We start from the raw sequence: 15,905 nt of genomic DNA on the forward strand, positions 1-15,905 counted from the left end.
GCATGTACCACAGCTCCTACACGGTACCATACATTTTACACTCTACTTCAGAGCATCAGAACGCATACTACATCACGAGTGGCAGTACCAGATTAAGATACTACTCTGGAAAATCTGATCACATGAAGTGGACCACCTTGTTGTTTCTTCCTTTCTTCCCTGATGTTGGTTGTGCCTGAACGGGTCTGCAGGTAAAGTCTTCTCGGCCTGCAGAATTAAAGAATTATAGACAAAACTAATGCTAGACTATGATGAATCAGTGTTTATTTTTCATCCACTCCCTGACTTCCATTTCCATGTTGGGTCACACAAACTTTCATAAGAGACTAATCTATTTTCTGTATCTTTCAAGGAACGAAGAAAACTTGTTCATGATCACACCAACTGTTGATACTGTACATGTTTTTTGATTAAACTAAGATTGTGAACTGCCGCAATTTTATTTGAATTAGCATTGATCTACTACGTAACTGTTTGTCAGCCTGTCAACTATGCTAGTTTTTGGGGCCTGTCGAGCTGCTGTATAGAAGACCATTCACCCCCTAATTTTCATATCTATTATGGTGATTAAATAGGCATATCATGTAATCCGTCTGAATAAACAGTGAGGCCTATCTTGGCAATTATGTCATGTGAGGTCACTTTGCGAGATAACGTAGAACCTGTAAGTTTCATTGAAACAAACACAGATTAGCTTGGTGCATGAATTAAAAGGCCAGCTGGAAAAGACAACGTACTAAACACATTTAAAGAAAAATGTTGAGGCAAGGTATTTACCGAAGTTCATTTGTTGTAGTTTCATTACAATATACTTCAGTTTTGAACTTTTGGTTAACCAAAGCAACCATACATAGCCCAAAAAGAAGTTGATGAAAATATATTATGACATACTAAACTGGTAAAATCAAGCTCTAGCACTAATGTACATAATTTTTTAAATATCCAATATACACTGAGCTTATTTTGGCTGCCATAGTTTCAAATGGTGAGATAGGAAAGGTGCCTAAGTGAATGTTAAGGAAACGTTAAAACTGTAGTCGGTAGAGCAAAGGATAAAGGCATGCCATTATAGAAAGTATAAGAAATAACTTATATGTACACTTGTGTAATTAGTACTTGATATAATCATATAATAGGTACACTTGTGCAGTTGATGCTTTGTCATACTATGCTAACAGTTATTTTTAAGGAAAAGTAGAAGATTCTAAAGGATCAAGTACTCATAGTGTGAATATACTACACAAAATGCTCACAATATGAGTATTTTGCTATAACTGCTCATGGCCATAAGAACAGTTAGAACATACATAAAATCAGACTATATTCTATCTATATATGAAAAATTAAATAAAAAGAACAGAGAAGTCAGCACGGCATGGATAACTATATGTAACTGAATGTTCACAGGTAAGCTTAAAAATTAACATTACTTGATCACTATTCTCAAATCTTTGTATAGCAGCTTGAGTTCATGACAATACATATCACTGAAGTAGATAGACCGCGGCAAAAATAGAACTTGGTACAACATGGAGAAAATATACAAAATAAATAGGCATAATTAGAGTGTTTTTTACTTGGAAAACAACGTACAGATATAACCTAGCACAACATGGGGAAAAGCACTAAATAAATACATGTAGATAGAGCATCCTTGATTAGAAAGCCAAACTAAACAATTAGGCTTACAATCATTGAGCATCCTTGTCGAGGATTCTGACATAATTATAACAGGATCCGGTTCTCCCCTTCGCCGCCGCCATCGATGGCAAACTGGGCGCAAGATCACATCGTCCAATTTTGGGTCACCCGGTTCCTCCCTCTGTCGGCAACGACCACGAGTCTGAGACGGTAGCTGACCATTCACATTAACAATCTCGTCGTCTTCATCATCTGAAGCAAATATATTAATGTTGTGGTCCAACTCATTTTCCATAACGCCCCACAAATTGGGATAACATCTTGTGGAAGCAAAGAACCAACTTCATGACAAAATGCCCCACAAAATTTAGAACTCCTGGGAATATGAACACTGAATAGTCTGTGCAAATTAAGAACTTAGTTTATGTTGTCTTGAGTCTTGACTCATATTTTTGACACCCCTCCCCTCTATGGAAACCACACGCTCACACATGGGAAAGATGGATGGTGGCACAGTGGGAAAGCTGTGATGCACCGAACTAAAAGGAAAGAAGCAGAGCTCTGCTCGAGGAGACTTCATGTCAACAATTTTATCATACAACATCCAGTGCCTTCTAGATTCAGAATGGAGTGACCTCCAATGCTTATCTAGTTGTTCATCGGTTGACTCACATACTTGTTCCATTCACTAAACTTCTAGATTGGTACCCCACTCCTCCTCTTCCATTCTGCATCAACCTGCAGCAACCAACTAATTTTGTTAAAATGCATCATCACCCTCTACGGGAAAAAAAACCAAGCCATAAGCATACCCAGATAATTGGTACTCCATACGAATTTGCATGACTTTTAATAGGAGCAGACTGAAAACTTCATACTACTGTAAAACCCCCAGATAGCGCCATTTGCCTGTGGTATTCTTCGTTTCTTGCCGTGCATGCCAATCCGCCACATCTTCTCTCATAATTTGATGAGGTTGTCGCCCAACTTGAACCTGTATATTGCAACAAACATGACATGGTTTTCATCATACAAAAAAAATGGAGAATGATGTTGATTACAGGATGCTATCAAGAATTACACCAAAATAACCTACAAACAACAACAGACAGGTCCAATTCAAGCATTGATAACAAAGTTCATATTATTTGTCACAAATGTACCCCAAAATAACCTAGAAACAACCAACTGACAGGTCCAATTCATGCATTTATAATAAAGTTTATATTATTTGCCACAGATGTACCCTGTACTGGTCGAATTCAATTAAAAATCACAACAATCCGAACACTGAAACAACTTCAACTGACCAAAAACATACCAAGTCAAGTCCAATTCATGTTAATGCTGCCATGATATCCTGGCAGCAAACTGACTCGAATAGCAACATGAATAAGGAAATTTAAACACGACCTGCATATGCAGATTTTCTAAATCAACGCACTTCCGATATTTTAGGACCGATAAACAAAATTTAGATCGAAACAAAGGAGATATGAGATTTAATCGGATACTACCCCCCAAATATACTGGAATAAGTATAAAGATATTATAGCTGAGAGTTTGATACTGACAGAAAACACATGTAACATACGGTTAACCAAATTCAATAATGATATTATAGCTGAGAGTTTGATACTGACACAAAACACATGTAACATACGGTTAACCAAATTCAATAATTTTCTCAATTTTATTAAATCTAAGTCAATTCCGGGATATGATGGCAGCATGGCATAGGGCATATTGAAACAAAATGGTTACTAAATCCTGGCTGTACTCTTCTACTGTCAGGTAGTAGTGTATAAGTGAAATTTCCAAAGATTACAAAAAAGATCCACCGATTCAAATTATCACAATCTACCACACCCTCATGAAGAATAGCACATTAACCAACCAACTGAAACACAAGAGACAATGTCAAACCTGAAGCTATTCACATTGCCAAACAATGCCTTCTCTCTCCTCTACACTATTCGAGCCACCGACCACAGGTCGACCACATACCCCTGTGACCACAAAGGTAAAGGGCGGCTGGTTCCTTCCTACCCCTGTAGGTCCACAGATGAGCAAACTTTGGCTCATAGTTGGACGGCTCCGGCCACGGGCTGGGTGAAGATAAGCATCGACAGCTCCTTCAACAACCAGGACAGCTTGGGACCTGCTGGTAAGGTGGCCAGGAATATCTATGGTTCGATGCTGCTAGCTGCTTGCAGCCCTATCCCGAACTGCGAAGACACGGAGAAATCTGAAGCCTGCTGGGTGGCCTTACAGTTACAGAGCATCAACATTGCACTCAACTATGTTTCTGGGTAGGTGATTCTGGAGATGGAGTGCTCGATTATGGCCAATGCACTCACGTCAAGGAACCAGAGCAGATCCATATTATGGGCGATTTATCAGAAGGCAAAGACCTTGATGAAATGGCTTCGTGGCTGTATGGTGGTGCAAACCCACCATGAGTGGAACAGGGTTGCTGATTCCCAGGCAAAGCTTGCCAGATCGGTTGGATATCAAAGTTTTTGAAATGGTATCTGTACTTCCATTGAAGAGCTTGTTTATGCTGATTGTAATCACTCTGAAACAATATGATCTGTAAAGCTTCTCAACAAAAAGATGACAAAGAAAATCAACCGTGGATATTTTCATATTTGTTGACTTGCGTGTCATATCCTTTTACAATAGTATACTCATTAATTTTCAAGCACTCATACACACATTCAGTGGTATCATGGCATCAGATAGCATCAGGCAATGCGGGTCCCTTCTATTCAAAATTATTCATGTTTGCTTTATGGGGAAACATCTCTATGTACATCACATTTATGGGGGATGAGTTGCAAAAGAATACGACTGCCTCACCGCGGGCTTCTCATTGTGTATCTGATGTAACCCAAGCATGAACTTCAGAAAAATCCTGCGCATATGTTGTCAACCATCACTGCAAACAACCTTCCCTGTAAAGGGAGCCAAGGCGGCGTCCGGATGCCACATTCTGTCCATGAACTTGCAAATAGTTAAGCTAATTGAAACAAATTTTCCATGAACCTGAACATGGAAGGATTCCATGGTGCAAAAAAAGGTGAGTTCAATTTTTACCGTCTAACAGAGAGGGGGACGTCGAGGGATGGACTGGATCGAAGATGACGTAGATGGGACCAGTCGCTGCTGCCGCGTGGAGAGGCGGGCTCGGTCGCCGCCTCCGTTCACCGCTGCGCGTGGAGAGACGGGCTTGGTCGTCGCCGCCGATTGTCACCGCCGGTCGTCGACGCCGGTCGCCGCTGCGCCTAGAGAGGAGGGCCGCGACTTGAGCCGGGGTGAGCCTCGGCGGCGGGGTGAGCAGCGGGGACGTCCGAGCAGCGGGTTACGCGGCGAGGGTATGGCGGCGGCGGCGGCGAAACCCTAGCTCTCCATCAGCATGCCGTGGTAGAGAAGTGAGAGACAGGCGTACAGAGCAAAGAGAAAAAGTACCTTTTCCTACGCGGGCCCATAGGCAGTGCATGGAGCGCTGGAGCCCTGAGAAGGCAGCGATCGCAACAGGATATATCTTGTAAATAATTTCATGTAACATCGAGCTGCACCGATCAAATTTCTAGCATTTCGCTCGAGCCAGATATGACGCAATCATCTCGTGATTGCCACAACATCAGCTTCAGCCCTTCTCATTTTGGTGCATCTGCTTGGAACTACGTGATTCGAGGGTCTCCTGGAGTATTCCCTAGATGCTTTTGCAATAAACATAGCAATTCATATACAGATTTCTCTAAAATTCCCACTATTTTATAGGGAAAATCTCATGTTCCTTGACAAGTAAATTCTCCATTTCAATCGACGATTCGAGGACAATGGGGAGTCCGTAGATGACTTGCCGATGTTATACCATGCGGAGTTGGTTGTGTCTAAACTCTAAAAGAACACTGCACTAGCCCACGCAGTTGCTCAACAGAGCACGCAAATCATATTCTCTCATGTTTAATTGTAAAGCCTTAGATAAACTAGAAGTGCGAAATAAGTGTTATCCCACTTGACACAATAGCGGTTAATTTCGTGGGGAAGATGCATTACTTCCGGAGTAGTAGCACGGGCTAGTGGACAGGTGTGGACCTAACGGAAATACAACAACACAAGAGATGCGTCAATACAAAGGGACACAACGCCAACAAAAAGGACAATGTGATATACATGGTCTTGTGAGTTGAATTATCAGAGAGATAGTGGGCCCATTGTCCATCTACTAAGATCACACAAAAGGTGATGCAAGAAAAGCTCGAGGCTGACATAAAAAAATTCCATGTATGCAACACTACCCATATCATGCCAAGCATAAGGAAAACCTTTCAAATTAGCAGTATGCCTCTAAAATTTCTAGAAATAGAAAGTGGTCATACCTCCCTTTTTCCACTTAGTAATTAGCGCGACAGCGGCCGTTTAGGGTGGGGAGGGCGCGGCCCAAACACGAAACCCCCTAGGCGCATACAATAAAAAACGATCTCTCCCTTCTATCCCCTTCAAAACCTACTTGTATTCTCTTGTACCTCCAGGTGGCAGCAACATGGTCTTTGAGGATTTTTAGGGTATGTCTTACCCTCTTTGGTTGTACCTGGCAATGGACTTTCTTCGTTTTGAAAACCTAAGATCTATTGATTGGGCGTCGACGATCTTGTATACTGTTCCCTTCTTAAATGTGTGATTTTCGGAGATGTTGGTTTGTAGGCCCCATGATGTGTTTGGTGGTGGTTTGTGCTGCAACTGGTTGATCACCTGGCGGGGCTTTTTTGTTTTCTTTTGTTTTGTGCATTTTTAAGTCTTCAGAATATTTTTTGGTGCATATTCTACATGTGATATTTTTGCTATATTCGGATGAAGCTCGCTACCCACCGGGTAGCTACACACCCCTTCTGCACCTCACACCTGTCCACTTCGGTCTGCTTCCATTAAATGTCCATGGGTAGAGATCTCGCTTGGGTGGAGACCACCGGTCTACAGAGTTTTGAAAAAAAAATGAATTAGTGCTAGGAGGAACTAGACACTAAATGATATAGTAGAAGCGGGACCTCGGTGTGAGAATTCTAGAAATTCGCTCCTGACAGGATTCGAACTCTAGTCGTTGGGGTGCGCCACTGCGACCCCAACCACTAGGCTATGCCCAAGTCCTCGGTCTACAAAGTTTTAAGCTACTTTAATGTGCATTGGGAATATAGAAGTACATTCTTTTGTGGACAAAGTTTAAAGCTAGATGTCCACTTATTTATGGACGGAGGGAGTACGTGATTAATTAGACGTGGCTTAAAAAAAGGCTAGCTTCGTTCCGCTTTCCACTCCATCCACGCCCGTGACCAGCGCCATCCAGGAAGCCATGGACGCCCGCCCAAAGCTCCGGGACGCGACGATGAGCCTGTCCATTGTAGATCCATGTCGTAGCCAGCCGTCCACTTTTTTCGCAAGGGATGCACACGGTTTTTTATTAGATTATTCACAACACCTTACAAGAGCAATACAAAAGATCAAACTCGAAGCCACCTCGCTAAACCTACAGAAGGATGAAGGGGTGACAAAACACCAACTCACATCATCCAAAAAACTAAATGCCTTCTCAGGCCACCCAATAGTAGGTGTGAAGCACATCCAGTCAAGCAGACTCTCAGCGCACGCCAACGCACACGCCACAGAAGTTGCTATCGTCGTCTTCCTCGACCCCATCTTCAAGAGGGATCATCGCATTACCTTGCAAGGCCCACCGTCGATGCCACCAAGACACCTGGCGGCTCCACCATCCTGCACGCATACATCATCCCGCATCCGTCGTCGATACCCCGTAGCACCATGCCACCGAGACTCGGCGCCATCTATATGGTAGATGAATACCACTCCGCCAACATCCAACAACTGCCCCAAAAACAATGCCCAAGAGGTAGAACGACGCAGGTAGCGCCGCCATCATCCGATCTGGGAGACCCAGATCAAGAGTTTCCCCCGGAGCAGCACGAGTGGGTAGATGCAGGCTACGACGACGATGCCTTCAAGAAGGTTACGACGTGTGACGCCGCCATCGCCTGCCAAGACCGGAGTCGAAGCACGGTTTTCACCGGCAGCCGCGCATCCCCAACTCGCCGAGTGTAGTGCCAAGCCAAGCAAAGATGATGCCTTCGACAAGGTAACGATGCCATTCGACGCCACCATCATCTGACGTGGGCATAACCCTTCGGGTACTCGACATTGCCATACCCGGTGCAAACTATGAAGGTGGACCAGCACGAGGACTCGACAAGCTGGACCTGCACGCGCCTCAACTTGGACTACAAGGAAAGAAGTCTCCAATATGAATCCTACTAGGACTCTTGTAAACCCTAGCTTGGCTGGTATATAAAGCCAGGCAGGGGCACCCCTTAGGGACAAGCACAATCAGAAACATAATTTTAGAGGCAACACGCCTAGACACCGCAACCCGCGGATTAGAACTAGACTAGATCCAACAACTCCGCCTATGGCGGCCCCCTGTACTCATATATTCATATAGTGGATTGCTAGCAGGACGTAGCGACCCTCCACCGCGGGGGCGTGAACCTGGGTACGTCGTGTACCGCCTCGCTCCCGGAACTTCCGTCGTCGCCTTTCTCTAAAACCCAAGCCCCTCATGGTGGGCATTGCCGAGGAACCGCCTCGTCAATTGGCGCCGTCTGTGGGAAACGCGACGATTGGATCTCGTTATCCGGGCGGGATCTATCGACTTCATCATCATCAACAAATACGCAAGATCGGATATGGCGGCCACTTCGCATTTTCTAGCTCCCTCGCCCATGGTCGCGGACCTTGTGTTCCCGTCATGGCCAGCCTACACACAGCGTTGAGACGCGAGGAAAAAAGGGGTTCCGGCCGAATCAATTTTTGGCAGCGCCCACCCTTACCTTGTTCAGCACAAGGCAATATGGACTGAAGGCTAAGAAGCAATTATTTGATAAGGGATCGGCTTTCAAAGAAAAGAAGGACAAGAAGAATTCAGATCCGACAGAGAACATGGTCCCGACCGGACTACTATCCTCTGTTGACAGCAAGGCAACAAGAAAAAAAGAAGAGATCAAGCTCTACTAGCTCTATACGCATGTACGTGGAGATGAAGCCTCATCAAGCGACAAGGGGAAGATTAATTCTCGTTTGTGCAAGTATATCAGGATACAAGGAAGGACGTACAAACAACAGATTTGCCAGCGGATACTAGACATCGCGGTCGCCGTCATAAATTCACCGACCGATAAAATTAGACGACGAAATCGTATGGGTGCCGGAGTGAAGATAGCAAGTACATCACCTTCACGGGGAAGATCAAAATTATTTACTTCGTCAACTCGTCTGCGCCGTGCTTCGTCGCGAACTCTTCATCCGATACAAAAATATCAGATGGAAAAGCTTCGACTACTCTGCTCGAACGACCGCGCCGCCATCGCGCACTCTTCTTACTCGGGGGCTCGCCTGTCGCGGACCCGACATTAAGGACCCGATATATTCGGATGCCCACCCGCAGCGGATCGGCTATGTCAACCGCGTCCTCTTCATCGGCCACGTCAGCTAGGCGCCGCGTGGACTCTCTTGGATGGCGGAGTTATTTCGGCTGCGCGTGCCGCATGGACTATCTCTGTCCGCGGAATTATTTCGGCTGCGCCTGCCGCATGGACTATCTCTGTCCGCGGAATTATTTCGGCTGCGCCTGTCGCCTGGACTATCTCTGGCCGCGGAATTATTTCGGATGCGCCTGCCGCATGGACTATCTCTGTCCGCGGAATTATTTCGGCTGCGCCTGTCGCCTGGACTATCTCTGGCCGCGAAATTATTTCGGCTGCGCCTGCCGCATGGACTGTCTCTGTCCGCGGAATTATTTCGGCTGCACCCGCCGCACGGACTATCTTTGGCCGTGCAACTATTTCGACTGCGACTGCAGAACTAAGTGTTCCTCTTTCTTTCGCCACACCCGATGATTGGGGAGGCGCCATTACATCGTTACCTCCAGTACTCTCGATTACTCGGTGGATTTATTTTTCCCGAATCAGTGGATTTATTTTCTCCGTCATCTATGATTACTCGATGGACTTATCTTCTTCGGCTCTGGATATATCTCCTCCCGATGCACTCTCGGGTTGATGGATTCATCATCTGGAGTATTCAATGGATATCATCTTATTTAATATCAACCCGATGCGATCCCATCGGGAGCGCTGGAATTACTCGGGGGCTCCTGGAATATCTTCGAGCTATTGCGGTTACTCCCATCGGGAGCGCCGGTGTACTGGAATTCAAGAAGATATGAAGACTATTACTCCCATCGGGAACGCCGGTGTATTGGGATTCAAGAAGATATGAAGACTATTACTCCCATCGGGAGCGCCGGTGTGCTGGAATTATTACTCCCATCGGAAATGCCGGTGTACTGGAATTCAAGAAGATATGAAGACTATTACTCCCATCGGGAACGCCGGTGTACTGGAATTCAAGAAGATATGAAGACTATTACTCCCATCGGGAGCGCCGGTGTGCTGGAATTATTACTCCCATCGGGAGCGCCGGTGTACTGGAATTCAAGAAGATATGAAGACTATTACTCCCATCGGGAACGCCGGTGTATTGGAATTCAAGAAGATATGAAGACTATTACTCCCATCGGGAGCACCGGTGTGCTGGAATTATTACTCCCATCGGGAGCGCTGGTGTATTGGAATTCAAGAGGAAATGAAGACTTCTTATACCTGAAGTTATCATCTAAAAGCCTCTGAAAATACGAGTGCTGCAATTGATGGTAATCAACGGGGACCTTGCTCTTTTCCTTTGCTATAGATGCCTCAAAGAGTGCCGCAAATAGCAAGGATCATGAAGCAACGAAGACCTTGCTCTTTTCCTTTGCTATAGATGCCTCAAAGAGTGCCGCAAATAGCAAGGATCATGAAGCAACGAAGACCTTGCTCTTTTCCTTTGCTATAGATGCCTCAAAGAGTGCCGCAAATAGCAAGGATCATGAAGCAACGGGGACCTTGCTCTTTTCCTTTGCTATAGATGCCTCAAAGAGTACCGCAAATAGCAAGGATCATGAAGCAACGAAGACCTTGCTCTTTTCCTTTGCTATAGATGCCTCAAAGAGTGCCGCAAATAGCAAGAATCATGAAGCAACATGGACCTTGCTCTTTTCCTTTGCTATAGATGCCTCAAAGAGTGCCGCAAATAGCAAGGATCATGAAGCAACATGGACCTTGCTCTTTTTTCTTTGCTATAGATGCCTCAAAGAGTGCCGCAGATAGCAATGATCATGAAACACGTACGAAAACGACCCACGGTCAAAACATACATCGGTTGAAAGCAAAGTTGCACATACAACGGGTTTAGCAAGACCTGCAACACGAGCTGATCACTCAAACAATTTGCTGACCAACGAATACACATACGCTTAAACGGGCAATTAAGATTTGCTCCTTCAAAATTTGCCAACGGCATTGACACGGTAAAAGTGCATATACATGTACCTACCAAAAAAACTTACAAACAATGGCATCAACAATGCTCAAGGTGCGTTTTGCCCCTTGAAATAAACAACAATGTGTCAACGGCACCTGAAGAAAACTGTAAACATCGGGTTGCTCGACTTGAATCTACTCACGGTTGCAAGCATCAGTGCCCAAACTCGGGGGCTACTTCCATCGGGAGCGCTGGATGCGCACCCGATGAAATTATCGGCTCCTCTGGGCCATCACCCCAATCATCGGCTCCTCTGGGCCATCATCTAAATCATCGGCTCCTCAGGGCCATCATCTAAATCATCGGCTCCTCAGGGCCATCATCCGAATCATCGGCTCCTCTGGGCCATCATCCCAATCATCGGCTCCTCTGGGCCATCATCTCAATCATCATCTCCTCAGGGCCATCATCTCAATCATCGGCTCTTCTGGGATATCATCTAAATCATCAACTCCTCTATCTATGGCATCACCAGAGTCATCGGCATCAAGTTCTCGGAACTTGAAAAAGTCTACGGTGTTTGACTTAGCATTTTTTACACCCTATACATAACTATTTCATATTTATCTACAGGCTCGGGGGCTACTCCCATCGGGAGCGCTAGTCGCGCACCCGATAAAAAAATGGCAACCTCGCCAACAAAGAAGAATAAAGTTGAAGACTTCGACATCAACAATCAAGATCTTCGAGTAGTACAACTTGAGTCTATGCGTGGCTGCAAGCACCCGCCCATAGACTCGGGGGCTACTCCCATCGGGAGCGCTTCGCGCACCCGACCAAAAGCAACTTCGACTCTACATCAAGCACAAGATTCAACAGATGATCAAGACATTCGGCGAAGACAACTTTAGTCCCTGCCCGAAGCTTCACTTCGGCCAGACACTCAGTGGCTACTGACGTGGGCATAACCCTTCGGGTACTCGACATTGCCATACCCGGTGCAAACTATGAAGGTGGACCAGCACGAGGACTCGACAAGCTGGACCTGCACGCGCCTCAACTTGGACTACAAGGAAAGAAGTCTCCAATATGAATCCTACTAGGACTCTTGTAAACCCTAGCTTGGCTGGTATATAAAGCCAGGCAGGGACACCCCTTAGGGACAAGCACAATCAGAAACATAATTTTAGAGGCAACACGCCTAGACACCGCAACCCGCGGATTAGAACTAGACTAGATCCAACAACTCCGCCTATGGCGGCCCCTTGTACTCATATATTCATATAGTGGATTGCTAGCAGGACGTAGCGACCCTCCACCGCGGGGGCGTGAACCTGGGTACGTCGTGTACCGCCTCGCTCCCGGAACTTCCGTCGTCGCCTTTCTCTAAAACCCAAGCCCCTCATGATGGGCATTGCCGAGGAACCGCCTCGTCACCGGAGTCGAAGCACGGTTTTCACCGGCAGCCGCGCATCCCCAACTCGCCGAGTGTAGTGCCAAGCCAAGCAAAGATGATGCCTTCGACAAGGTAACGATGCCATTCGACGCCACCATCATCCACCAAGACCGAGAACGAAGCACGATTTTAACCGGCTGCCACAACACCCCCAACTCGACATCGACTGGATCTTCACCGCCAGAGATCGATGTGGGATCCCGAGATCCTCCACCCCAGATCCCAATAAGGCCGTCCACCTCCGGAGAGGAGGAGGACGCCACCGCTAATTCCGAGGCCGCCGCCCCGATGCCCAGGTGATGTGGGCAGAACCACCCTCGTTGCAAGCCACGGGATCCGACAGTGCTCAGGCCCTCACGAGCCCGCCCCACCACCGCATCACTGCCGCCACGCCTCAGGCAGTCGCCGCCGCGCACCACCGCGGCCGAAAGATGGAGAAATGGGCGCCGCCGCAGCTCCGCCTAGCCGCCGCAGCAGAGTCCCCGCCACCGCCACGTCGCGCGGGCTTTTCCCGGCAACGTCACCGGCGGCGGCAGAGGAGAGGGAGGTGGGCTAGGTCACGTCAAGAGAGTCCTTCTATACATCAAGCCAGCCGTCCACTTGACCACACCGGCCGTCGACCAGAGCTCAAATAGGCGCCGGGGAATGCCCAAATCGAGTCAACGGCGGACGGCGGTGCAGCCGTTTCGGAAGGAACTAGGGGCGATTTTCTTCCGCACGGCTGGTGCGCTTGTGCTGGCTTGCAGGCCGGCGCGGCGGCAGTGGGAATCAGGATGGGATGCGTCGGACATTAGGTAGCCGGTCCCCTGTCCACTTCGTTTTGTAATCAGCGGCAGCGCTCCGTTCACCTGCACGAATTCGAGCGGCCCTGGGAAGGAATCAGTGGTGGCAGGTGCGGCGGCTCGCACGGCAGGTGCGGGTGTGGCGGCTCACAGGCGATTTTGGGCAGCGGCGGCGAGCTTGGGCGGGATCGAGCGGAATCATACCAGCTTGGGCGGGATCGAGCGGACCACAGCCGCCGCACGTCATCGTCGTCCGCGTGGAGTTCAACGTCAGTGCTCAACCATCGACGCTCAGTTCTGTCCGCTCGTCCCCCATCCCCGACGGAAGTCTGCGAGCCGCCGCACCCGTGCATGCGTCCGGGTGTTGGGGAACGCGACCAAAATCGTTGCTCGCGCGAATTTGGCAGGGGCGCATGCTCGAGATTTGCAGGCCTGCGTGCGGCAGCGGCCGCAACATGCACGAGCATCGCCGGCCGGAGGCAGATTATCCAGGTCAAGCTCGGGAGCATCCATGGCAGGAGGTTGGAGGCAGAGTACAAGGAGAAAAAAAGATTCGCAGGGAGCCCCGTCCCACGTCGGCTGTTTTTGTCTCTAGCGATGTAGGAGACACGTGATTAGTTGTACGTTTCTGTAACCGGCGCATACACGGTCAAACCACAAGCCTATCAGTACGAATCATGGTGCAGATCTAACGACAGTATACACGTGCGTAGCTACTCCGTGGGTAGCAAATCCACTCTCATATTTCCTATATCGAGAAAGGCACTAAACCACAAAGAAGCATTGCTAACTACATCTCTTGATAATGGCTACTGGAAACTAGCTAAAAGCGGAGTGATACACGAGCCACACCGATTTGGCAACAGAAGTGTCATCTGAGCATGATGCACACGGATAGCAAAGAGAGACATAATGGGAGAATGATGGTTGTTGTGGACTCGCCACCATGTACCCATATGTACAACAGTACAAGTTGTGAGCACAATATAGTTTCACTGATCGAATTTACTGTCAACACAACCCTAGTTTTATATTCCTCGTGACCCCTCTCGCGTCGCTCCTCCTGGAGACCGGGAGGGGCAAACCCTAGCCGCCGCCGCCCCGTCCGCCCTCCCCCCTCTCTCCCTCCTCGTCGCCCCTCGAGGTGCTGCCGGCCAAAGGCCGCGGCGCCGGTGAAGGGGGCGGCGGGGATTTGGCCATCGGCTGCGGTCCCCGGCGCCAAGCACGGCCCGCATGGAGGAAGGTGGCCAGCCGGGCTTGCCGGGCCGAGGCCGCCGCCCGGCGACGCTCTCCACCCCGACGCATCTCCCCTTGGTCGGCGACTCCGGCAGCCCGCTCCTCCGTCCGTGGCGGCGGGTGGCTCTCGGGATCCGCGGCTAGGTGGCGGCGGGCTTCGGTGCCGGAGGGGCTGCTTGGTGGTGGTCTCGGCGGGGGCCTGGGACGCGGAGCGGCGGCTCCGGATGGTGGCAGCGGTGCCGTCTTCTTCGCGGCGAGCGGTGGCCCGTGGCCCTGGCCGTGTGGGCGGCAGGGTTGCGGTGAGATCTAGTCCGAGGTGTCATGGCGGCCGGTGAAAACCGAGCCTCGACCTCGGTCTTGGCGGATGATGGCGGCGTCGGGCGACGTCGTTACCTTGTCGAAGGCGTCATCTTTGCCCGTCTTGGCACTACACTCGGCGGGTTCGGGATGCGCGGCTGCCGGTGAAAACCGTGCTCCGACCTCGGTTGGCGGACGATGGCGACGTGTCACGCCGCTACCTTCTTGAAGGCATCGTCGTCGCAGTCTGCAGTCTCTCACTCGTGCTGCTCCGGGGGAAACCCTAGGTCCGGGTCTCCCGGATCGGACGATGGCGGCGTGCTCTGCGTCGTTCTACCTCTTGGGGCATCGTTTTTGGAGCAATTTCTTCGGATGTTGGCGGATGTTGGTGGAGTGGATGGTGGAGCCGTCTGGCGTCATGGTGGCATCGACGGCAGGTCTTGCAAGGTTAATGCGATTATCTCTCTTGAAGATGGAGTCGAGGAAGACGGCGGAAGCAACTCCTGCGGCGTGGGCGTTGGCGTGCGCTGAGAGTCTGCTTGACTGTATGTGCTTCTCACCTGCTATTGGGCGGTTTGGGAAGGCATTTAGTTTGGATGATGTGAGTTGGTGTATTGTCACCCTATACATCCCACTGTAGGTATAGTTAGGTTGCTTCGAGAGTGATCTTTTGTATTGTTTCTTGTAAGGCTTCATGAATAATCTAATAAAAAGCCGTGTGCATCCTTTGGATGCAGAAGCTGGGGCGATTTTTCCCCCTTTTCGAAAAAAAAAACAATATAGTTTCACTGTTAGCCAGCCTAAGAGCGCAACGGTAGACATAAATGAGCATAGTAGATTTATACACCACCGGCATTCCATTTTTCTCTTGTTGCAAAGAATCATTGGGGATTGCTAATCTTTTTTTCAGTTGCAGTAGTCATGCTTCGATTAGTGTCCATGGGCCTGGGCTGCATCAGGAAATGTGATCATTGATCCGCCATCATATAAAGTGTGGATGGAGTGGAGTCCTTCAAGAAATGTCCATGGGTGGAGACCTCGCTTGGAGCTTTTTGAGG

The 15,905-nt window shown here is 48.6% G+C and overlaps 1 long non-coding RNA gene across 1 annotated transcript; it reads right to left on the bottom strand.

The window, feature by feature from the left end:
• Window positions 1-1,532: 1,532 nt before the first annotated feature.
• On the bottom strand, window positions 1,533-5,126 carry LOC127312655 (uncharacterized). The gene is made up of 4 exons (XR_007858486.2): window positions 4,741-5,126; window positions 4,504-4,636; window positions 2,454-2,635; window positions 1,533-2,379 (listed from the first exon to the last, which is right to left on the bottom strand). It is a non-coding gene; the product is annotated as an uncharacterized lncRNA (long non-coding RNA).
• Between the last annotated feature and the right edge of the window lie 10,779 nt (window positions 5,127-15,905).

The sequence above is a fragment of the Lolium perenne genome, chromosome 7 (genome assembly GCF_019359855.2).
Source record: "Lolium perenne isolate Kyuss_39 chromosome 7, Kyuss_2.0, whole genome shotgun sequence".
In the NCBI taxonomy this organism is placed as follows: Eukaryota; Viridiplantae; Streptophyta; class Magnoliopsida; order Poales; family Poaceae; genus Lolium; species Lolium perenne.